We start from the raw sequence: 27,500 nt of genomic DNA, 5'->3' as shown, positions 1-27,500 counted from the left end.
TCTTCTTAGAAGAAAGAAGTCTTCAAAACAAGAATCTTGAAGACTTGTTTCTCTCCATGAGGAAGAAGATGTCTTCAAAACAAGAATCTTACAGACTTCTTCTTCCTCATGGAAAGAAAGAAGTAGTCTTCAAGATTCTTGTTTTGCTTTTCTCGACTGCCTTCCTGATTCCACTTGTCGTTGATCCCTTTCTTCTTAAAAGAAAGAAATTTTCAAAACAAGAATCTTGAAGACTTCTTCTTTATCTCCATGAGGAAGAGGATGTCTTCAAAACAAGAATCTTGAGGACTTCTTCCTCATGGAGAGAAAGAAGAAGTCTTCAAGATTCTTGTTTTGCTTTTCATGACTGCCTTCCTGATTCCACTCTTCATGTTTTTTAAAAATAAGCTAGATACAGGAACACACTATAGTTGGCTGGGCGGGGCTCCCAACTTCCTGCTAGCCAGGAGGGCCTCCCCCTTCCTGCCAGCAGGGAGGGGATCCCCCCTTCCTGCTAGCAGAGAGGGGCTCCCCCCTTCCCGCTGGCAGGGCGGAGCTCCCCCCTTCCCGCTGGCAGGGCAGTGCTCCCCCATTTCAGCTGGCAGGGCGGAGTTCCCTCCTTCCCGCTGGCAGGGCGGGGTTCCCTCCTTCCCCCTGGCAGGGCAGGGCTCCCCCCTTCCCGCTGGCAGGGCGGGGCTCCCCCCCCCCCTTCCCGCTGGCAGGGCGGGGCTCGCCCCCTTCCCACTGGCTGGGCGGGGCTCCCCCTTTCCCGCTGGCAGTTTCACCCCATCATTCACACAATGGAGTCTTGCAACTGCATACAGTCGGAAAAGGGAAAAACGAAATTAGTTGATAAGGAAAACTACGTGTACCAAAAACATTAAGAAAATGCTGATGGTACGAAGATATATTGGCGTTGTGAAAGGCGGTCTTGCAAAGCACGGCTTCACTCAGATGTTAATTTTCATGTGCTCAAGTATATTGGAAAACATAATCTTAGCACAACTGCTGCTGAAGTGAGTGCAAAAGTTTCTACTGCAAATATCAAGGAAAGGACGATCACAAGTCAAACACCTTCTCGTTCAATTCTAACAGAAGAACTAGGAAATTTAAATGAGTGCGCACTTACTGATGTGACGAAACTAGCTCATATTAGTCGAAATATGAGACGATGGAGAGGTGATCAGGCCAATTATCCATCGATACCGCAAATAATTAATGGATTTCAAATACCACGAGAGTTTGGTGTTATCGAGAACGGCTCTATATTTTTGCAGTATGACAGTGGCATCGACGACGTTAAACGCATTCTAATTTTCGCTACTAATGACGCTTTTCAAGATTTGAGACAATGTGCGAATTGGGCAGGAGATGTAACTTTTAAGAGCTGTCCTGTTATATTTTTCCAATTATATGTCTTGCATACACAAATTAAGAACTTCAGTGCTCCAAGATTGTTTGCACTCTTACCTGATAAGTCTCAAAATACGTATGAGCGCTTTTCCAAAAAGTGAAAGAATTAGTGAATAACGAGGGGCCAGAAAAAGCTGCGGAAAACGCATTTTAAAATACGTTTCCAGGAACAAATATTTCTTTTTGCTTCTTTCATTTAGGACAAAATGTTTATAGACATGTTGTAGCTGAAGGTTTTAAGGTACGTTACCACGAAGATGACATATTCAGTCTTAAATTGCGATGTTTTATAGCCTTGGCATTTTTACCTGTAAATCAGGTTGCGGATGCCTTTGATGAACTGGTTGATGATGATGATATCCCTCAACCTATTGTCTCTTATTTTGAAAATTTATATATAGGACCAGTGAGAGGAAGAGGTACCAGAAGGAGGAGACTTGATCCAAAATTTTCAAAAGAATCTTGGAATGTTCTTCACCGATGTTTGAACGGAGAATCGCGTACAATTAATAATTTAGAAGGTTGTCACAGCACATTTATAGCAAGTCTCTTCAGTATGCATCCAAACATTTGGAAATTGATTGAAGCCCTCAAAAGAGAAGAGAGTTTGGCAAAATACAAATTACAAATGATACGAAACGAGGATGAACCAGTAAAAAAAAAAGAAGTACGGGGATTGTGACAAGTGTATCATTCATCTAGTACAGAAATATAATCAAGCAGAAAGAATGCAGTTCCTTAAAGCAATCGCTCATAATATTAAGGTTTAAATTTTATATATACTTTTAACGACAAGAAATATATAGTTTTTACTAATTTATTTTTATATACATACTTTTAACATAAGAAATGTATAGTTTTTACCGTTTTATTTTCTATATAATAAAGAAACTAAAAAAGTATTTTTTTTTTATTTATCGCACACACAAGGATAAATCAATTAGACTTTTTTATATCTATACTAACAAAAGCAAAAATTTTCTGTTAAAAGTAATGCTTAGAACTGATAGGAATTTTAGAAACGAAAAAAAAAATTGGAAAAATACTGTTAAACCAGACTTTTGAATCTTCTCAGGAATGGGTTCAGTCATACGAGGGACTAATTTCAGGCCATCGTTACAGAATCCAATTTCTGCCATGTAGATTCCAACTGTGCTTTAAACTGATCCAGTTCCGTAAACATCTGACACCAGCCGATCAAAGATGTCTCAGTCACCATGAAACACTGTTCCTTCAGGTTGATCCTTAACCACATCACTATTACTGATTACTGAAACTGATTATTGTCCAGCTGCTACATTCTCATTTACATCTTCCAGTAAGCTGTCCAAAAACCACGTTAATAAAACTAGAAAAATTAACACATGTACCGTAAAAAAGAAACTATACAATACGAACTGAAAATGTTAACAATTAAGTTCTTTAAAGCGCACCCATCCCTTCCCCCATTGGTACCATATTCTAGATGCCTCTTGTGAATTTTTTACGAACTCTCGCCCAAAATTAGTTCTTATTCAAATATAATTCTGTTTTATCTATTGAAATCCTTGATTTCTTGTTCCTTAAATATGGCGTGACTTTGTTCTTTTTTCCCCCTGTCGTTTCACAAATCGCACTATAAAGACGTAGCGCAACAGATTATCGGTAACTAGATAATATCAGCTTAGTTAGAAATGAAGTTTGTAATTTTAACACTGAAATGGATAACGCAGAGTCAAGCTGCCAACTAATCATAAAGAGTTCATCTGTAACTTAACTGGTATGGAATGAACATCTTGGACCCCCAATCTACTTTGACTCTCAATATTCTCTACTTCTCTCACTCCTTCTCGCTCTCACCACCCTCGGACTCTTTAACCCCTTCTCACTTCTTCACCAACCCCACCTCTCTCTCTCTCTCTCTCTCTCTCTCTCTCTCTCTCTCTCTCTCTCTCTCTCTCTCTCTCTCTCTCTCTCTCTCTCTCTCTCTATATATATATATATATATATAATAAATGATAAAAGATAGCGTCGAGTTTATATCGCCCACTTACACAAAACTAAATTTCAAAATAAATAGCATCTTGAGAAACATTACAAGTTCCATTCTCTCGAAACATGATGTTCGTGAAGTGAATCTTTATCTCACTAGAGTTGGAATTGTTGAAAGACAAACAGGTAAGAATGGAAGTAATGATGTGGTTTCTGGAAGGGTTACAAGGTTTTGGTATGTTTGGATAAATGTATAATTTCCAGGAATATAGAAGGTAAGAAGAACTAATTATGTGGGTTACGCCCCGTTAGTTTAATAAATCCAAAGAAATATTTTGCAATCCCAAATTATAAAAGAGCTCAGTGCCCGGGGGCTATATTCACCTCGTCAGAACTCAAAATTTACGTTTTGGTCCAATTATTATTATTATTATTATTATTATCATTATTATTATTATTATCATTACCTCCGCCAAAGAGGTCATGTTTTCATCTCTGTCTATTTGTTTGTCACAAACCTAACTCAAAAAGTTACGTGCGAATTTTGACTCAGGTACTATAGATATATAAAAAACGATGTATTCAGACCGAATCTCTCTCTCTCTCTCTCTCTCTCTCTCTCTCTCTCTCTCTCTCTCTCTCTCTCTCATATATGGTGTTTTTTTTATCATTATTTTACATCGAACCATATCTGAAAGTACTTTTTCTTTCATTGGTGACTTGAAGAAGACTTAGGTCGAAATAATCTAATGTAGCTGTTAACGGAAGGGATTGTTTGGCTGCGATACTCCAATAATTTCTACATGATTTTGCGGATTCATCATATATATATATATATATATATATATATATATATATATATATATATATATATATATGTGTGTGTGTGTGTGTGTGTGTGTGTATTCATTATTTGCAGTGGATATTCGAAATGTCAAATGATAAAACAGAATGAAATATGGCAACTCGATTTGAAAAATTTTAATGCTTTCACTAGCAACGCCCCCCCCCCCACCCCCCACCCCCCACCTCCGCTGTCTTTGATTCGCTAAGGTTGGAGAAGGCTCCGCCCATTTCGTAGTAGTAAGAAGAGGAATGTCATATATCTGATTCTAGTTCAAATTAGCAAATATCAAAATCCTAAAATTTGATAATATGAATGATTACAAATCATTCCACGTCCGCACTGAATGTTGCTCAGGTAATGCAATTGCTTAGCAATTAACAGCAAAACGCCGACGACGGAAAAAAATGTCTTTTTGGTAAAAAAATAAACATTAATGGGACACAACCATGTGTATTTAGCGAATTCCATTTTCCCTCTTTATTTTAAAATAATTCTTAATTAATATTATAATTATTTTTGCTTCAATATACAATTAAACAAAATAACAATAAGAAAACAAATGAATACTTGGTAACAGTGACATTTTCAACGGGAAACAACTTACTTGCACGCATATGCGTACCCTTACGAGCCCATAATTATATTACACTCGTTCATTTTTAACAAACTCTAGTCCCCAACATTCATAAGTATTTGAACTCATTTCCAACCTTAGAATCAGAACCGAAGATGATACTAATTTCATATCGAACTGCAATAAATAAATAAAAAAAAAATGCGAATTCCGTGACATTCTGAACCAATTAAAATTATTACCGAACTTCAGCCGCACAAATCCTATTTTCCCTTGCCTCAAACGAAGCGTTTTCCCTCTGAGCCGTTTTCACTTCGGTTAACCCTTCAGTAAATCTGCGTTAGCCCTTCATTCTCCCTTTGCATCTGGCCCAATTAAACCAATTGGACGCTCGAGAATTATCCGTCCCTCGTAACTATACTCGTAACCCACATCGAAAGGCTGTTCAATAAACACAGCTCCCACTAGAACACGAGGGAGCAAAGTCTCTTTTTATCCTTTTTTTTTCTCCCGTGCGAGACATTTGATTAAAGCTTCCGCAAAACGAATGGGAGAGATTTTCTCTTGCCATAATTTAGCTCTCCTTTCACTCCTCTCCCTCGTGATGCGAGAGGAAATCCATTTAGTGAGCTTGCAATTTCAAGTTTGGGCATCAATCCTCCAGGACATATGTGGATCTTCCTTGTTTTTACTTAAATGCTTTGAGGATTAAGGAGAATTGGCTTCCACACTGCACGGAAACAAGGACTTTCAATGTGCAAAAAGGAGAATAATGGGGATTGTCATGCTACGGATGTCCTTGTTATCAACGGATTAGGTCATAAGCATTCAAAAATGGCTCCACTGCAGATGATGGTCTCCACAAGAGGTAGTAAGGAGTCTTGAGAGAGAGAGAGAGAGAGAGAGAGAGAGAGAGAGAGAGAGAGAGAGAGAGAGAGAGAGAGAGAGAGAGATATGACCACTTGCATGAGCATGCTTAATGTTACAGTGTGATCTTAAGGGGTATGGACTCGAGAAATAAATTTATTTTAACAAGGTCAAGGAGGAATTTTTTTTTCTTTCTCTCTCTCTCTCTCTCTCTCTCTCTCTCTCTCTCTCTCTCTCTCTCTCTCTCTCTCTCTCTCTCGATGGCGTAAATTAGAAGAGTTTTTACAAATCAAATAATTTAGGAGTAACAGAGTAGGTGTTTTAATGACTAAATAAAAGAAAAGTTATAAACTATCCTAGTAAAATAATCATTAAAACCAATTACAAACAATATTCCATTTAAACATTACAGATGTATCCAAATCACGGAAATATACTGGATAACCAACACTACAAAAATGTTATCACTATCATCATCATTCTGGATAACCAACACTACAAAAATGTTATCACTATCATCACCATACTGGATAACCAACACTACAAAAACGTTATCACTATCATCATCATACTGGATAACCAACACTACAAAAACGTTATCACTATCATCATCATACTGTTAACCAACACTACAAAAACGTTATCACTATCATCATCATACTGGATAACCAACACTACAAAAACGTTATCACTATCATCATCATACTGTTAACCAACACTACAAAAACGTTATCACTATCATCATCATACTGGATAACCAACACTACAAAAACGTTATCAGTATCATCATCATCACAATTGTACCTATCATGTTAACACCTAGCAAAAGTTAAGTGCGAACCAATAACCCATGTTAGCACAGGGATTACTAATAAAACAACAGCAGGAGAAAAGCGAAATAAAATGACAAGACAATACTGCGGAAAACTTGCTTGTAAATTTCACGCGAGTTAATGACAATTCCATGGCTCAGATGTGCGTCTGTAAGGGGGGGGGGCGTGATTTGTTGAAAAGTGCCATTGTAAATAAAGCAGTTTTTTCTTATGCAATCTACTTCTATTTCCTAGATCTGGTAAAGAAAAAATGAGAAATGGGAAGGACTATAAAAGGGAAGGATAAAATGGTCGCTGGAAATAATAGTGAAGGGAAAGACTAGAACTGGTTGTATTTGCCATCGATAAATCATCATGATAAAATCATGTTATGAGTTTAATATACATTTACGAAAACGATTACTTTACATAACTGTAGACGCTTCTGTTCAAAGTAGCGTCAAGGGATTTGTAAGAGAGCTGGATATGTCCAAAGTTTCTCAATCTCTTAAACAGCACAAACGTTTTTTACGCTGAAAGCTGCAATCAGAGATCACTGAAATAAAAACCCAAACAAATAATTGAAGTAACGTTGGCCTGTAAATCGGAAAAAAAAGAAAAAAAAAACCGGGACATTACATTGGGCCCCAGTCCATCACGTCATTAATAACGAATAGTGGTTAATCCAAAATCATTAATCTCGCAGTTTCAAAAAGAAACAAAATATCCCATTTTCATAACACTTTTTTTTTTTTTTTTTTTTTTTTTTTTTTTTTTTTTTTTTTTTTTTTTTTTTTTTTGCCTGAATGCTTCGTCTGATCCAACTTCCGTAGGTGGGCGATCTGGAGTGACGGATCGCCGGAATACAAATGGAATCATTTAGCATCTGGATCCGTTGGAATCCCCGAGGATTAACCGCTTAAGCTTGTCTTTCCATTGATCTTTTCCGGTTTTTCTTTTTGGAATGGTTTGGAAAATAGGAGAATATCAGATATGTACTTCCTTGTTATGGAAATTACATCGTTATAAATATATGTAATTAGGGTCTTGGTGTTTTTATATTTCCATACGAACTTCGACGTAGAGAAGATGGTCCGGTATTTATAAGATATGACAAATATTAAAGAACTACATTATTAATTGTAGTAGTTGAAATAGTTGAACTAACTGGCAGAGAGAGAGAGAGAGAGAGAGAGAGAGAGAGAGAGAGAGAGAGAGAGAGAGAGAGAGAGAGAGAGAGAGAGGCAGGCAAAAAACTGACCTTTTATATGACCATGGCTATATAGGAAGATTTCTAAAAAGCCTTTACTTCTTTTTTCCCAGAAAAACTTCTGAATATTTTCATTTCAAAACAAGACATTTTTTTGCGATGCTTCCCGTACACGAGGTAAAACGAAATAGAAATTACAAAAATATTTTCGAAGCAATTTATAAATCAATATCACTTCTCTATTTCATTACCATCAAACTCTTAATGACTGTTACTAAGTCTGCTAATCAACCATATAAATTTATACAAGATTTTTTTCATTATTTCTTAGGCTTTGTCCCTCAACATTTTTTCCAGCTCCTAGATTTTCTCTTTCACCCTCGTCAGGCTGGGAGGAGCGAAGATAAGAGTGGTACCCTTTTGTTTTGTTTTTAAGTGGGCTACCTTCCAAAATTTGGGGAAATTTCTTGGTAGATAGACAGGTAGATAGACATGTATGTCAAACTTGTCTCCCCAATAGCTCGTATCAAATTCTTAGCTAAACTTTTGAATTTATTACTTTTATTGAAAGGAGGTAATTTATCAGCCCAAAGTGTCCAGCTCGACTCCTACAGACCTGACCGCTAAACTTGTAAAAACCAAAAGAACCTCATAACTATCACTTGCACGTAGATATATAATTAATAGGCAACGAACAACACCATTACAAAACGATGGTAAGGTGACCATCAACTTCCTTAACAGTTTCCACAAGATTACATACGAATTTTATCAACTTTGTAGTACTTAGCCATGTAAGGATTCGACGCTAATTTTCTATGCTAATTGAAAAAGTTCCGCCTAATGAAGGAAGTTACTCGCAATTCAATTTGGAATCATTCAAACAGTTTTTCCTCTTAATAACTCGAAACGAGTTTCTTCAGCCTCATAAAGCTACTTACTCGAGAGGTGTTGATCTTGAAAGGGACAGTGGTTGTTGTTGTTGTTGTTGTTGTTATAGAGGGAGATTAACCAATCTAATGAGTCAAACTCGACTCTTACAGAGTTACCCTGATTAACATCGAGAATAAAATTATTTTTTCATATCAATGTTAAATAAATTAATAAAATAAAATAATTTTTACTAAATATAATGGATAAAAATATAACAAATATAATGGATAAAATATATACCAAATTTAATGGATAAAAATATATATTAAATACAATGGATAAAAATATATACCAAGTATAATGGATAAAAATATATACTAAATATAATGTATAGAAAGTAAATAAATTAAGAGGTAAAAAGCTGTGATAAATATAAATCTAAATCTTGTCTATAAAACTTATGTTCTTATAAAAGTAAAAATCCTAAAACTGAGAAATTCCCAGAGACTGATAAAAGGTCAATAAAACTTTTCTCACCAAAATATATCTCTTTCTCTTATAAAAGCTTGACGTCATATACTTCATTAACTAAAATCACGAAGTTGCAAGTTTTACATTTCAATCTTTAATTTTCTAGTTTCATTATTTCTTATCCTGGCAAATGCTCAACCGAATGAACCTAAATTTCCATGTCGAATACGATGTCAAAAAAGGGTGACCTAAATGAATTAAAAATTTCTCCGGCATATATATAACCATGGACATTCCTGGGGCAAGGGTATGGGACAAAAGATCCCATTCTAAAATCTTCGATAAGAAACATTTAACATAAGTAAAAAAATAATAAAAAGGAATAATCTTTTTTAAAAGAATCAATTGTAGAACCATATGAACTTTAGGTTTCTTTGGACTAGTGATTTAATTCACCAACCGAACCTGTAGTGAGAAATTTTTATATGTTTTGTTTAACGGTTATTTCATTTCATAATATAATTTCGATCATTTTTTTAAAATCACTCTACTGTGCTTCATTTTAATTTATATCTATCTTAATCCTTTCAAATATTTTCATTTAATTCATCTCTTCTCTTGCCTGTTTTTCATTGGGTAAATATTGACATTAATTTCAGTAGAAGCTTCCTGGTCAAGTAAATATTTCTTTCGGCATGATCCGAATGAGTAAAGGCAGCTATGAATAATTATAATACTAATATTAGTCTTGCTGACTTAATTATATGTGCAGTTTTGAAAACGGTAAATACAAATACAAATATATAATTTCTGAATCATATTTTGACGAGGGCACGAGGATAGGCAAATTGGATGGCCAATCAAATAACTAATATGAAAATAGAATAAGAGTTGAATTTATGTTCTTAGAACTTTATATATATATATATATATATATATATATATATATATATGTGTGTGTGTGTGTGTATATATGTATATATATGTATATATGTATATATATATATATATATATATATATATATATATATATATATATATATATATATATATATAAATATATATATATATATATATATATATATATATATATATATATATATATATATATAAATGTATATATGTATATATATATATATATATATATATATATATATGTATATATATATATATATACTGTATATATATATATATATATATATATATATATATATATATATATATGTATATATATATATATATATATATATATATATATATATATATATATATATATATTGTAAAGTGAGTTGAGTTCTACCCTCCTAAGTAAAACTGTTAGCAGTTCATAATTCTTTTTTTTTTTTCGTGGATTTCCTTTCTTGTATCCTCAGACAGGCCTCAGCCCACAAAAGGAGGTCGTTGTCTGCACTATGTAGTGTACCAACCGTGTGTCACACGATCGTACATAATTCATTTTGTATATATTATGCTTGTATCTTCGCTCTTCCCTCGCACTAAAAAGAACCAGAATAAACATGTCTGCGTTTCTCCTATGTAACACTGTCTGTTTCTCGAACATGTAATTTCCTGTTGCCTTGAGGTTTTGAATATAAAGGAGAGTGTTCTATAATAAATTGACTCAGTTGCTTTCATACTGCCTTTGAGTTCACAACCTTCCCTACGGCCCGTCACATTGGTGACCCCTGAAGTAGACTCGATCCACCGCCTTCCACACCCACCCCCCTCGCCCCTCCATCGTTGGTACTATGACGGACTCTACAGAAGTTGGCGCTGCGGCTGCCCCATTGAAACTTTCACCGTTCGCCAGCGGAGAGGCGTTTGCTTGGTTTCAGCGCGCAGAAGTCCAGTTTCAAATCGAGGGCGTGACTCGCTCAACCACCAAAGCGGATTATGTTCTCGCGGCGATACCCGAGGACACCTTCCCGGAAATATCCAACTGACTTTGTGAACAAGGAGACAACCCAATAGCGTATGACACCCTCAAAACATACCTTCTGCAGCAGTACTCGCCGTCGCCAGCCGCCCGTGTAGCAAAGCTTTTTCAGCTCTCACAACAACCGTTGGGGGACCAAAGGGCTTCGCTTGCCCTCAGGGAAATGACCAGTATCGCTCGCCTTCAACCTGCCACAGACGACTCTCCTCGTGAGGTGAACCTACTCCGTGCCCTTTGGATACGCCGTTTAACCGGAACTATACGCGCTGCCATACCCGATGTCGATAGTTTACCCATAAAGGACTTGATGACCAAAGCCGACGGCCTTATGGACAGCCACTTCAAGACCTCATCAACGCCTCCACCCCTGACGAAGAGGATGCCTATTCAACGTCAACCGAAGCTGACGTGAATGCCGTAAGACATACACGCCTACACCGTGACGTGCCGAAGCAGCGACAAAGCCGCCCACTACCCACCAATCGCTCGCGCCCCAACAAACGACTTCTACAGCCACTTACTACCTCCCATCCGCCACAGTTTTGCTACTACCACTTCAGATTCGGGGCAACTGCGAAGAAATGTGCCGAGGATTGTCAGTGGCCAAAAAACGTGTAAGTAGGCCATCGCTCATGGCGGTGGCCTCCCGTGTTTCTAATCTTTTCTTTTTACATGATGCAGGAACGGGCGTGCGATTTTTGGTAGACACGGGTGCTTGTCGTTCTCTTTTGCCAAGGAAACTCTTCAAGACACGACGTAGTCTGTCTACATCTGCCGACGTCCACTTGGTAGCTGCCAACGGATCTGCAATACCCACCTACGGTTACGAGAACCTCACATTATCGTTTGGAAACGGTAAATTCAATTGGAAGTTTCTCGTTGCTGACGTCACATTGCCAATCCTCGGTGCGGATTTCCTCTCTCATTTCCACCTTCTGGTCGATGTCGCTCACCGACGATTGGTCAACGCAGACTCGTACTTGTCGACACCTCTTCAACCCGCCCCTCTAACCTCGCTCTCCACATTAGCGCACCCACGGATGCCTACGCCCACCTCCTCACGTCGTACCCGGAAGTTTTCCGTCCAGAACTTCGCCAAACGCCCACGGTTCCTGCCAAGCACGGTATTTATCACCATATCAAGACGACGGGACCCCCAGTCTTCGCAAAATTCAGACGTCTGGCACCGGGACGATTGGCAGCCGCCAAACAGACGTTCGCCGAAATGGAGAAAATGGTCCTTTGCCAAAAGGCCTCCAGCCCATGGTCGTCACCCTTACACATCGTTCTGAAGAAAGACGGCTCCCTCCGTCCGTGCGGGGATTACAGGCGCCTGAACATGCAAACAGAACCGGATCACTACCCCCTCCCAAACATTGCCGACGTGACCGCCTACCTGCACAAAGCAAAGGTTTTCTCTAGGCTCGACCTCCTGAAGGGGTATTATCAGGTGCCTATGAACCCAGAAGACATCCCCAAGACTGCCATCACCACTCCGTTTGGTACATACACCTTCAATTACTCCTGTTTTGGCCTTCGTAATGCTGGGGCCACGTTTCAACGTCTCATGGATGGCATCTTAGGGGACCTCCCTTTCTGTGTATGTTATGTGGACGACATACTTGTGTTCTCCTCCTCAAAAGAGGAACACCTCCGTCACCTGCGCATCGTGCTCGGCCGCCTGCAACAAAACGGCCTTGTAGTCCGGTACGACAAGTGTACCTTTGGCGCCAACGAAGTGTCGTTCTTAGGGCACCGCATCACTCCTGAAGGAGTCCACCCCCTCCCTGAGAAGGTAGCAGCCGTTCAGAAATTCCCAGTGCCCTCGACCATGCAGGAATTCTTGGGCATGATCAACTATTATCACCGGTTTCTGCCAGCCATTGCCGCCACTCTTGCTCCCCTCTACGCCTCCCTCAAGGGCAAGCCAAAGGACCTGAAGTGGGGTCCCCTTCAAGAAGCAGCCTTCTGCAATGCAAAGAAGACCCTATCAACTGCTGCGGCTCTCACTTTTCCTATCCCACATGCCCCTCTCCTTCTCTCCACCGATGCCAACGACGTCGCTATTGGTGCAGTACTCGAGCAGGTGGTCAACGGTTCGCCCCGCCCATTGGCCTTCTTCAGCAGAAAACTGTCCAAGGCAGAATTGGGTTATTCTACCTTCGATCGAGAATTGCTGGCGGTGCACTTGTCTGTCCGTCACTTTCGCCATTTCTTAGAAGGTACGCCCTTCGTCATTCGCACAGACCACATGCCTCTGGTGCACGACTTTACTCGACAGCGTGATGCTTGGTCCGCCAGGCAACGCCGACATCTCTCCGCCGTGGCTGAATACAATTGCACCCTTCAATACGTCCCTGGGAAAATGAATCCCGTTGCCGATGCCCTGTCAAGAAACACGTTGGCTGCCGTTCAACTGGGATTGGATTACAACGCCCTGGCTGAAGCCCAACGACAGGATCCAGAGTATCAAGCATGTAGGACATCCTGCACGTCCCTCCGTTGGGAAGACTTCCCCCTCGAAGACTCCAACACCACCCTCCTCTGTGACGTCAGTACTGGTAGACCACGACCTTGGATTCCTGCTCCCATGCGACGGCAGGTGTTTGATTTCATTCACGGCCTTTCACATCCCTCGTGCCGTTCTACTGCACAGCTGCTGAAGGCAAAGTTCATTTGGCACGGCATTTCTAAGGATGCTAAGGATTGGGTCCGCGCCTGTACTTCTTGCCAAACTTCCAAAGTACATCGACACACGGATTCAGGAGTGGGCACCTTTCCTCAACCTCAGCGTCGTTTCGCACACATTCACATCGACGTTGTAGGCCCCCTACCCACATCACAAGGACATCGTTACCTGTTTACCGTCATCGACCGCTCCACTCGTTGGCCTGAAGCCATTCCCATGGAAACTGCAACGTCCGCCTCATGTACATCTGCCTTACTCTCTAGATGGATTGCAAGATTTGGTATCCCTGAGCATATTACTTCCGACAGGGGAACCACTTTCACCTCTCAATTGTGGACATCATTAGCGAATCTCCTGGTCATCACCCTACATCAGACAACGGCCTACAACCCCGCTGCCAATGGAATGGTTGAACAGCTTTGATGTCCCGCTGCAAGGATTCCAACTGATTTACTCAGCTTCCCTGGGTCCTCCTGGGACTAAGGACCACTCATAAAGATGCCCTCGACGTCTCGGTAGCTGAAATGGTGTATGGCAACCCGTTGGTCGTTCCTGCCGAATTCTTTCCTTCTACAACATCCTCCGACGATCTCCAGCGCATACGTCACGTCGTGGGAAAATTTACTCCATGCCGCCAGACTTACAAGCCCCCAGTGAAGCATCACATACCAACAGACTTTCACTTTGCAACGCACGTCTTCCTGCGCAACAACACTAGCAAGCCACCGCTAACGCCCCCTTACACGGGCCCTTTCCTTGTGATCCGCCGCAGTCCGAAAGCATTCCTACTAAACATTTGTGGCAAAGAAGACTGGGTCTCCATTGATCGTCTAAAACCTGCTTATCTTCTGCCAGATGATCCGCCTACAGTTCGCCTCTCTAGATCAGGGCGCCCTATTTAACATGTACAGTATGTCATTTTTAGGGGGGGAGCCATGTACCAACCGTGTGTCACACGATCGTACATAATTCATTTTGTATATATTATGCTTGTATCTTCGCTCTTCCCTCGCACTAAAAAGAACCAGAATAAACATGTCTGTGTTTCTCCTATGTAACATTGTCATTTTCTCGAACATGTAATTTCCTGTTGCCTTGAGGTTTTGTATATAAAGGAGAGTGTTCTATAATAAATTGACTCAATTGCTTTCATACTGACTTTGAGTTCACAACCTTCCCTACGGCCCGTCACAGTAGGCTCACAGCCATTAAATTATCAGGCACTTGACTTTTCCCTCTCTTTCCCAGGTCAGCCACAAGATATAAGCCAGATATGAGAACAAGGGTTTCTCACAGAGAGGACAAAGTACCCATAGGGAAGAGGACACTTGGTCATGATTGGCCAACACCCAGAAAAGGAAGGTGTCGTCATGGATGTCAGTGGACCTTAAGACATGAAGACCGCCCTATGAACTCAAAAATGACCAACCAAGAGGAAAAAGTGGATGGCCCAAAATCTCCCCTTCTCGGCCTAAGGCCTTCACCAATAAAAGAAGTCAGTTCCAGGCCGAGAGTGCTTGAAGAAGTTCCCACCCAAGAAAGCGAGAGAGAGAGAGGAACCAGAGTCTGCTCCCCCCAGGACACAAGCCATCCCAGCTCTCAAGGTTCGAACTCTGCATGAGTCGCCGGAAAACTCATGTGTAACTCAAGGGTCCACCCTTCCCCTGATAGTCAAACGGAGATAGTGACGTCCCAAGTACACCTGCTTTGATGAAACTAAGATAAGAACACTGACCTGTGAGAGTGAGAAAGTTAACAAGTGCAAAACTGAAGGGTTGCATTAATGGGAATTCTAGAGGAGTGTAGCTGGAATATAACTTCGGGAATAATTTTCTCTTTAATTCTGTGTCAACCATTCACACCCAACATCATTTTTTTATTTTTAAAGGAGTGTAAACCAAGATATCTTATGCTCAAGTGTTATAAATTGAAAGATTTTTCTTTTAATTTTAAAGTGCCAAGTGGGGGTTTTGATGTTGGGGCACATGGAAAATAGTCAAAGACAATAGTGAACATTATTTCTCTTTTTTTTTTTATATGGTCAACCTTGTACTTTTTTTTTACCATAATTATTCTTTTGCCATTTATGTTCTGTAGTTTTTCACTATATTGAGTGATTTTCAGAATGTAGAAATTAAGTGATGCTTTCTTTTTATTTTCTACATCTAATTGTGTTTTGATTATTGCTGGAGAGAATTAAACTTAATGCTTTGTCTTTTCACTTTTGACTTCCATCATTCTGATTTATTAACTATAAACTCGGAAAAATTCCCAGTTTGAATTGTCATTGTATGTTTTTCTCCTTGAGAATCTTACAAACATTTTTCCTTTTTTTTTTTTTTGTGAAATAAATTTAGTTAGGTACTAGATTTTTATAACAGAGTTTTTTTGTCCGCGATTAGACTAAGGAACCAGGCAGACTGTCCTTGCATGTAACAAACCCCGCATGTAACAAACCCCATATTTTCCTTAAGAGGTGCAGCTCCAAAGTAAAAATAATGAACCCAGGAAAAGTGAACAGTTAATAGCATAAAAGGGTTCAGTCCTTTTAAAGAACATTATAGTGTCAATTTTACGATCTGGTTGATACGACGATACAGTGTCAAGTAGAGAGTTTGATTGATACTCTATTTAAAGAGCGTAATCTACAAGTTACGTCACAATATATATATACATAAATATATATATATATATATATATATATATATATATATATATATATATACACATATATATGTGTGTATATATATACATACATTATACATATATATATATATATATACATTATACACACATACACACACACACACACACACATATATATATATATATATATATATATATATATATTATTACTTGCTAAGCTAGAACCCTAGTTGGAAAGGCAGGATGCTATAAGCCCAAGGGCTCCAAGAGGGAAAATAGCCCAGTGAGGAAAAGAAATGGGGAAATAAACAACAAGAGAAGTTTAAAAACAATATTATAATTAAAATAAATCTTTCATATATAAACTATGAAACCTTAAAAATAACAAGTTTATAAAACCGTCAAAATAACAAGAGGAAGAGACAAGATAGAATAGTGTGCCAGAGTGTGCGTACCTCAAGCAAGAGATCTCTAACCCAAGACAAAGACAATAAACGATCCAGCTACACTGCAGTCAATTCTTTTTTTCAATGAGGGGCATTTGCACGGACTCGCAGGGGTGCCTTTTAAGCCCGGAAAAGTTTCCTGCTAGCTGATTGGTTGGACAAAATAATTCTAACCAATCAGCTAGCAGGAAACTTTTCCCAGCTAAAAGGGCACCCCTTCGAGTCGGTGCAAATGCACCTCATTAAGAAAAAATGCGTATACTTAAGTGGGCAACAGATTGCTGCAAATGTCGAAATAAAAAAAAAAAAAAAAAAAAAAAATAAGCATTCCAAATGTTATGAAAATTTATCTTGTTGAAACAAATGATGTTGAAGATTCATAAAGTGAAGATATTGTATAAGGTATAAAATTATACAGAACCACTAAAATCTGATTATACCTTTTTCCTTTCTATTTTGGCCGATCGCCCCTGCCACTTAAGCAATTAAGAAAAGATTGGACATTTTCTGGTCAATTTAAACCAAAATTGACGATTTCCCGATTTGGTCAGAAACTCCCATTTTGACCTATTTCGGGCTTTATCCGTAACATCGTTTAGAATCCATTCTAGCAATTTTTTGTCAGTAAGGATAGATTTCATATAGCTTTCCAGCACAGGAAATTCTGAAAGTTAGCCATGAATTTAAATCACCTCCGAAAAGTGAGCAATGGTCTAAAAAATAATGTCAACTCGATTTGAAATTCGTTTCAGGCTTTTCACTGTTCTTAACTAGAAAAAAAGAAATAAAGCTTTGCAGGGATCTATATAAGGTGATTTGGTCACTTTAAAACAAAGAAAAAATTAAATTAAAGTATAGTTTCTTAAAATCCATAAACGTACGAACTCTTCACCAAATTATTGAGCGTTACTAGTTGATTTTGAGAGAGAGAGAGAGAGAGAGAGAGAGAGAGAGAGAGAGAGAGAGAGAGAGAGAGATTTCCTCCGCATCCATTTTCCAATGAAGAAGCATTTCCATCCGGAATGCAGTTTCAGGTAATCTCCATAAATTTTTCCTCTGACAAACATATACAAGCAGAGTAATACACTTAGCATGCAAACATGCACCTCAAACCTGAGGGGAAGGGAAGGTCTTAATGTGTCTACGCTAACACCATTTAAGCAAGTGCCGCAGTAACGCTGAAGCCCTGCAACGCCATATCGAGGCTTCGTCTGTGACAACCAGCCAAGCAAATGCGGACACATTGCCAGCTTACATGTGAACATGACGATATTACCCCACGAGCAAGTGACGATCCAAGGAATGAAATGTGTTCCTGATTCCGACTCGTGTTCAGAGGATTTAACGATTCTCTCTCTCTCTCTCTCTCTCTCTCTCTCTCTCTCTCTCTCTCTCTCTCTCTCTCTCTCTCTCTCTCTCTCTCTCATATATATAAAAGATGTAGTATTGAGTGAATTTTAAGGATATTTCATTTTTTTCATTCTCCTATTTTAATTCAAGCTATTAATGACTACAAAAATTGAGGTATTTTCGGTATCGATGATTAGTTACAGCGCTGCTTGTTAGCATAATAAATCGATAGATTATTTCCCTCCATGAAAATATACTCTCAAAATACCATAGAGAAATTGCATCCTTATTCATATCAATATTGACAAGGAAGAATAATTACTTTGTTGCATACAATTACACCCAGGTCATACCAAAATCTGTATTAACCTACAGCCCAAAAATTGCAAATTGAAACCATTACCCAACCCTAGCTAGGTAGGTAGTGGAATTCCAAAAAGCAATCAGGAGGGAAAGGGTATGACCTCTGGCGCAATCAAAATCTATTGTAAAGAACCAGACCTTTCAAAAGCCGCTGGATGAATGAGGCAGCATTTCAATTTCCCTCAATCTGAATGAAAAGAAAATTACTTTCGTTTCTCGAGGGTCGCAAATGTCCGCGTTGCAAGGTTTGTGCTCTGCAATTAGACTGCTGATCCGTAGAATTTCCCTGTTCCAGGGCTATTCTGGAAAGGCACCGAGCATCAAGGGTCATGCACTGGAGACCATCGGATGGATGTGGAGGGTGATGCAACGATACAAATATAATGATACAGAAATTTCCTTTTATCAGTCAGATCAAAAAGGGGTGATATGATTGAACAGCTTCACGAGGACGATAGGAAATAGATGGAAAGTAAATAATATTTGATACAATGAAATGAATCGAGAGAGAGAGAGAGAGAGAGAGAGAGAGAGAGAGAGAGAGAGAGAGAGAGAGAGAGAGAGAGAGAGAGAGAGACTGTGTTATCCATGTATTTCTGCTAGAGGGGATAGCCAAAGACGTAAAATTAAATGTTCTATGTAACTGCTTTACAATTAAGGAAAGTCTCTCTTCCTTGGAAACAAACTGAAACTCCTTGTAAACAGACAATTACAATATAATTTCTTTTGATTTTTATTCATATTGTTCGTAATTACACTCAATAATGTCTGATTTTTTTAATGAATCTATTATTTTCCTTTAGCTTGAAAGAATCATTTGAATTATAAATTTAGATGGTGGGTAGATAGACAGAGCTTCCGCTAATCACGTTTAGCTTCAATAAAATCGACGGCATTTAAGGTCACCTTTTAGGAATCAGACTACAATCCCGTATTGCTTGCCTTGCCCGACCCTTTGTAAATGGTATAAACCGAATTAAGCTGAAGTGCTTTTAATCCCTTCCTTCCCATTAATTTCCTATATTCTCATCGTAACTATAGTCCATTTCTTTTAGCGATGCAGATTTGCACCGACTCGCAGCGGTGCCCTTTTAGCACGGAAAAGTTTCCTGATCGCTGATTGGTTAGAATTATCTTGTCCAACCAATCAGCGATCAGGAAACTTTTCCAAGCTAAAAGGACAGCTGCGAGTCGGTGCAAATCTGCATCGCTAAAAGAAATGGACTATAGATTTCCAAACTCGCCAATTATACATCGTTCAAAATTTCAGTTCTCGGAAAAGATTTGAATCTTTGGATATAACCGATGAATGTCTCGAAAAGATTAGTTACATTAATTAAAATAAATTAGCAGCTTTAGTATATGTGATGTACCTACAATCGAAAATGAGCCAAAGACCATGAAACTATTAAAAAATAAAAAAAATAAAAAAAAAATAGGCGGGGGGGGGGGGGGAGAAAGCACACCATTTCCGTTAGCAGTAATAAGGTCTTGAATATTTCGATGCCTATAGAATATTTCATTGCACTTTTGTCTATAATTTTCATGAAAAAGCAATCGATCAAAGAATGAATAAAAAAAGTAAGTCCTATTTTCCCCTGTTGGAGCCCTTGGGCTGATAGCATCCTGCTTTTCCAAATAGGGTTGCAACTTAGCTAGTAATAATAATAATAATAATAATAATAATAATGATAATAATAATAATAATAATAATAATAATAATAATAATAATAATAGAGACAAACGGAGACATTCACAAGCTATACTGCTCATGACTGCTGTGTGATGTTGAGATTAGTATTCAGAAAACAAGGCTCCCACTCCTTTGTACCTAACCCGCCTCAAAATCCAAAATAATACGCAGAGAAAGCGTCATAAACTCCTTAAATCCCTTATCATTAGACACGATTTTTTCTACCACAATAAAAGAAATGGGTTGCTCAAGTAAAAAAAAAAAATCTTTTAGGGCTCAAGAAAAGAAAACGATTTGATACATGTCTCGCTCAAGTTACGAACAGCACATAATCATCCTGATAAAATATACCAGCTCTTGAATGTTAATAGGCGGCATAAACCACAAGGCTTAATCGTTAAGCTTATGATAAAGCCTTGCTAAGTTTCTTTGCCGACGTCGTAAAATGCGGCAGTCTAATAAACGAGTCTGACTCCGTGCAGTATTTCCTCTTATCCTGACAGAGTGAGCGGAAAGGGGGATATGCTCGGAAATGACACTTTATTTCTTCAGGAAATAAGATATATTTTTCTAACAAATAAAGTTTTCATTTTCTATTTATTATTTTTTTATTTCCAAATTTTATTAAAGAATAATGAAACAACAATATTTTGCAAGACCCATATAACGATAGAGGTAAAATTAAAACATTCCCATGTAATCTTACAACTTTAAAAAGGAAATTTCATACTGCATATTCCATTGATAAGAAATTTATATTTTGCTCAATGTTCTCTTTCTAATGGGATTCTTCAGAAAGCATAGTCGTAAAGTTGTTAATGAAAAATACGTCAGATTTCCCTAGTAGAGAGAGAGAGAGAGAGAGAGAGAGAGAGAGAGAGAGAGAGAGAGAGAGAGAGAGAGAGAGAGAGAGATAGCTTACCCAACTAGGTGAAGACCCAGAGCTCATCACACTGAATGCATATATATGTATCTACATATGTATGTATGTACAGTATATATACAGTATATATGCACACACACATTATATATATATATATATATATATATATATATATATATATATATATATATATATATATATATATATATATATATATATATATTATACATGCATATAATGTGTATATGCATTCCTAACGGTCAAAACTTATTCATAAATGCACAATTAAAAATGCCTTTAAAAAGTAATTCAAGGCATGTTTAATTGATAATCGACATAACACACTAGCAATATTTCATTAACTTACATTCTAGAGTCTAGACCAATCTAAGAGCCAACGGACCAGCAAGATAAGATAAGCTATTTGAGTTACAAATCACTAAGTAGCTACTAATTGATTTGCAACGGATGGATTGTTTCTTAAATATGTGCTACTGTCACAACAAAAGTAGTCAAGTGACAAAAAACTTTTACATACTGTGCTCTAATTAAGACAACAAATTATATACCGTGCTTTGAAGAAAAGGTGTCAATAAAGGGAGACAAGAAACTTTATTTACCAATTACTTCAGTACTCTAGAAGTTTTATTCCAGCTGTGACCAAGTTGTGGAATGATCTTCCTAATCGGGTGGTTGAATCAGTAGAACTTCAAAAGTTCAAAGTTGGAGCAAATGCTTTTTTGTTGACCAGGTGGACATAGTCTTTTTATAGTTTATTTATGACATATTTGTTTTTGATGTTGTTGATAGTTTATTATATGACATGTCTGTTTAGACGTTGTTTCTTATTTTAGAATGATTTATTGTTAATTTGTTCTCTTCATTTATTTATTTCCTTATTTCCTTTCCTCACTGGGCTATTTTTCCCTGTTGGAGCCCCTGGGCTTATAGCATCTTGCTTTTCCAACTAAGGTTGTAGCTTGGATAGTAATAATAATAATAATAATAATACTTTCCAACCAGTACATGGCAAATTATGCAACAAAATTTTTAATTACTACAACATACACCCTTTCGCCCACACAACACACTTTTCATCTCCAACCATTATTCTATGGAGAAAAAAAAATTGTTTATGAGACGTGGCCCTGAACAAACAAGAGCAAAACCCAGACTCATGACCTTCAATGTCAGGATACCAGAAAACTCCAAATCAATCAATCAATCAATCATAAATCATGATCTTCGATAACATCATAAAACGAGGCCAATCGCGTGAGTCAGAAGACAAACAGGATGCGCAGCATCGCGTTTCCTCGGGATGCACATCTAGATGGTACGAAAACAAGGGATCCTTCTTAACTCTGTTGAGTCAGCAATGACTATGTGCAAAGACTATCAAATCATTAATTACTGGTGATTAGTGTAACGAAGATCATTCATTACTGGTACTCAGAGGTGCATCAATCATATCACAGTACACATCATCAACTGGCAATGTTGAACCGACATCGTTTCTTCTATATTCTATTTATAAATTAAGTATTCGAATGTATTTTGGCTTATGACAGTACTCGTGAGTAACAAGAATATGAGGATTATAATTGCAGATTTACAATAAACAAGCATCTAGATCTGGCAAGTTAAATCAATTATTTTCACTCTTCATTAACTCTTCGTTACTTTCTATGCTTTAAAAGTTTGCTATTTCATCGCCATGTCAAATAGGCGACGCTTAAAAACAAAATAATAAAAATATCTCATAACGCGACAGTATTGACTTTCAATAAAAAGAATATCCATAATATGGAATGAACAACAGGAAACTAAGAAATTCACTAATTAACTACACTCTTTTCAAAAGGGGGGGGGGGTCATATTGGTGAAAATAATCGGGCTCCGTGCGGTTTAAAAAAAAAAAAATATTTTAACATACTTTTTTAAATCGTTGCCTGATTTGTAGCTGGCTTTGAGTTCTATCTTTTAATCTATAAATATTGCCACTAGCTTCAAAGCACTAAAAGGCTGAACGTAAAACAATGCTTTGCATTTTAGTATAATGTTATAAACTAATCGATCTATACAGGCGACTTTAATGTCTTCTGCATAAACGTACAAGAATTTATAGATTAAGACTCAATACACTAAGATAAATCAAACAAATCGCCCATTAAGTAAGTTATCTGGAATTTTATGAAGTATTTAGTTCCTTTTCTTGAAAAAAGCAACCATCTTTACTGCAATACAATGGTAAAAACTGCATTAGTATAAGTTTGAAAGACGATAAGTCGTCGCAGAGAGAGGGAGAGAGAGAGAGAGAGAGAGAGAGAGAGAGAGAGAGAGAGAGAGAGAGAGAGAGATTTGAAAATCTGAAAACTATAAACTAGCTTCTTTTAAAAAAAACGGTGTAAATATAGGATAATTTCGAAAATAAAAAGCACCTTAATAATGATAAGTCGAAAACTTTCCCCTATTAACTCAGAACTAGAACTCCTCATAAATACGCATATATATATATATATATATATATATATATATATATATATATATATATATATATATATATATATATATATATATATACAGTATATATATATATATATATATATATATATATATGTATGTATGTATATACATATATATATCATTAACGTAACTAATGGTTTTAAAGCCAAGCCATTCACACATACACATAAACACACTCACAAACACATACATACTATCATGATTATTTTCTTTATCAACTACAGAACAATTCCTCTTGGAAGGGGCGGATCAAACCAGTTAAATGAACTTCCTTAGGGGTAAAGTTGCTACCCCAACAACCTTGACCTGGAACTCCAGCACATTATAGTGCCCATCTTTTCAGTTGAGAATACAACCCCATCTCTTTAAGGTGGTTGGGCCAACGGAGCAAGATGCAGTTTCCGGGGGATCCGACTAAGCAACATCAAACTATATATAAGTAAATATACATATTACGCGCATGTGTGTGCGTGCACGCGCGCATATAGTATATGCGACCCATTAAAAATGACGGATATATATATATATATATATATATATATATATATATATATATATATATATATATATATATATTTATATCTATACACATATACATATGATATTATATACATACATGCATACATATGCACAATTAAATTTATATTATATATATATATATAAATATAAATAAAGATATATATATATATATATATATATATATATATATATATATTATATATATATATATGTATATATATGCAATCTGGCAGTAGGCCTAAGGGAAAAACTCGAACTTTGAATAAAGTATATGCAAGCATGCACACACATTTATTATTATTATTATTATATGTAGATGAATATATATATATATATATATATATATATATATATATACATATATATATATATATATATATATATATATATATATATATATATATATATATATATATATATATATATATATATATATGCAATCTGGCAGTAGGCCTAAGGGAAATACTCGGACTTTGAATAAAGTATATGCAAGCATACACACAAATTTATCATTATTATTATTATTATTATTATTATTATCATTATCATATAAATATGAATATATATATATATATATATATATATATATATATATATATATATATATATATATATATATATATATATATATATATATATATATATATATTTACAGTATATATATGTGCGTTACTTCCATACTTTCAAATATTAACCTGCCTAATTCAACATCTGTACAGCATTCTAAACTAACTTAATTCCATGTGAATATATTATGATAATAATAACAATAAAAATGATTTCCTCGATTTCTTCCGCTCGTTCAATTCTACAAATAATATCGTTTTCTTTTTCAATTACCTGATGATACAGACTTACATCGAAAATCAAAATGTAATAAAAATTCAATTTACAATTTCTTCTAAGAAGAGACGAGTATCAGTTTAATGTTACGAGGAAGACAATCTCCACGCAGCCCCCCCCCCCCTTCTCTCTCTCTCTCTCTCTCTCTCTCTCTCTCTCTCTCTCTCTCTCTCTCTCTCTCTCTCTCTCTCTCTCTAACAACATCTGGGGCATGACTAATAACAAAACAATAACATTTATCATATATAATCATTTCTATGGCTTCGACCAGGATGCCACCAATAAAAGCTATCATCTAAACTTCTATAGATATTTGCTAAATGGCTTTCAATAACCTTCAAGCGTCTATATCGCTTTTCTAGGAATCCACTTCCTCATAACCTGCTGCAGCTCCTAATATAGCTAACAGGATATTGAAATGATTTTCTTCTTGTGATATACTCGTTTCTTAAACATTCATAAAGAATGATCAACAATATAAGACATGATATAACTGCTTAACGTAAACTTACGCGCGCGCACACATTATACACACACACACACACACATATATATATATATATATATACACACACAAATATATTATATATATTGTATAATATAAATTTATATATATAAATATATATATGTATATATATACATATATATATATATATATATATATATATATATATATATATATATATATATATATATATATACACACACCCAACTCAATATAATAAAAGGTAATATTACGTGAAACATAGGCGCCAGAAATACAGGTAAGTTTTCGCTTATGAAAATTTATCATCACACCCAAATATGCTTGATTAAAATGCGAGGTACATTACCAACTAATTGATTTATTCAATGTGATAGTTTCCGCTAATACCTAATTCACCGTCTAAACCATATTTATGATTTGATTTACTGAGTGTTCATTGTAATTTTTACCATATTTATGATTTGATTTAGTGTTCATTATATCTTTTAATTACTAAATTTGATGGATCAAATTTAGCATGCATATGTATATGTAAATGTATGTGTATATATATATATATATATATATATATATATATATATATATATATATATGTATACAGTACATATCATCACAAACTAAGCTGCAACCCTAGTTTAAAAACGCAGGATGCTATAGGACCAACTACGACCAAGGGCTCCAACGAAGAAAAATGGCCCAGTGAAGAAAGGAAATAAGGAAATAAGTAAGCTACAACAGAAGTAATGAACAATAAAAATAAATAATTTTAGGAACTGTATTAACATCAAAATAGATATTTCATATATAAACAGTAAAAAGAGACATGTCAGCCTGTTTAATATAAAAGCATTCGCTTCAAGCTTGAAATTTTGAAGTTACACCGATTCAACAACCTGATTAGGAAGATCATTCCACAACTTGGTCACAGCTGGAATAAAAACTTCTAGAATACTGTGTAGTACTGAGCCTTTTTGATGGAGAGGGCATGACTAATAGAATTAACTGCATACCTAGAATTACGAATAATGAATGCAAAAGATGGTTAGAAATATGAAAAATCTTATGCAAAACGCATAAGGTACAAACTTAACAACAATATAGGGCTAAAAGGTGGGTACAGCTACAATACATAAGATGTCCTGAATTTACTATCTGTTAATGATATAAGCCATTTGATAGTTATGGGCCTTTGAAATTCGGCGACCTTGAAAATTCCTCCACTCTTGAACTTTGAACCTACCAATTTTCAAAACTATGCACTTTCACTACCTTAATAAATGAGGTATTTTGGCCTTGTTTTGAAAGAATTTTAGCAAAAAATCAATTGACCTTTTGGGTCACTATGACCTTGACGTAAATCCTACGGGGTCCAAATTTTAATGGGTAATATTGTATGGAATAGCGCATGTCTATTGAATATTTCAAATAAATCGGTCCCGTAGTTTTCTGTAAATTTGCCAAGAAAAAACAAACAAACACTAAAAGAAATCTACCACAAACAATACCCCCGCCCACCTCGATGGGGCCGGGGTAACAATAACTTTCACCCATAAAAATAAATATAAAATTTATTCCGCGTCTAGTTTTGTTGACGCCCAAATCTCTTCCCATTCCAGCTCCTTCTTGAATTTAAGTTTTGCTCTGGGGAACGTTAACGCCATCATTGTTTCTTCTATGCGTATTACTGTCATCGTTACTAGTGCCTCAGATGCTATTACTGGTTATGTCCGCACCACTTGGGTCAAGATGGGGATTTTTAATGAAAGAAATTCCCTTGCCTCCAAGGCTATTCTCGTGCTGTAAAATTTACCAATGTGCAAAGGATAAACTATTTTTTCATTTATTCTAAAAACTGTTTTCTTACTTCTCTTAAATATGTCATAACTTTATATTGTCTTTTGTTAAATCATCTATAAAGTAACTTATTGTTATAATACATACTATCATGCAAGTAAACTTTCAGTAAATGAAAGTTGCCTTGGCTGTAATGGCAGTATAACGTGCCAGATGAGGTTAAGATACCAAGGCGATTTTCTTGTAAAGGCCAATTGACAGTTCCGGGATGGAAGCTACTCAAAGTCATTAAGTCTCCCATTTAATCT

The 27,500-nt window shown here is 36.5% G+C and overlaps 1 long non-coding RNA gene across 1 annotated transcript in view; it reads right to left on the bottom strand.

Moving 5' to 3' along the window:
* The window catches only part of LOC137646861 (uncharacterized), a 483,899-nt gene that overhangs the window by 158,500 nt on the left and 297,899 nt on the right, over positions 1-27,500 (bottom strand). The gene's annotated exons all lie outside the window — the stretch shown is intronic.

The sequence above is a fragment of the Palaemon carinicauda genome, chromosome 9 (genome assembly GCF_036898095.1).
Source record: "Palaemon carinicauda isolate YSFRI2023 chromosome 9, ASM3689809v2, whole genome shotgun sequence".
In the NCBI taxonomy this organism is placed as follows: domain Eukaryota; kingdom Metazoa; phylum Arthropoda; class Malacostraca; order Decapoda; family Palaemonidae; genus Palaemon; species Palaemon carinicauda.
The sequence above is the reverse complement of the archived record's forward strand: the minus strand, read 5'-3'. Positions and strand labels throughout refer to the sequence as shown.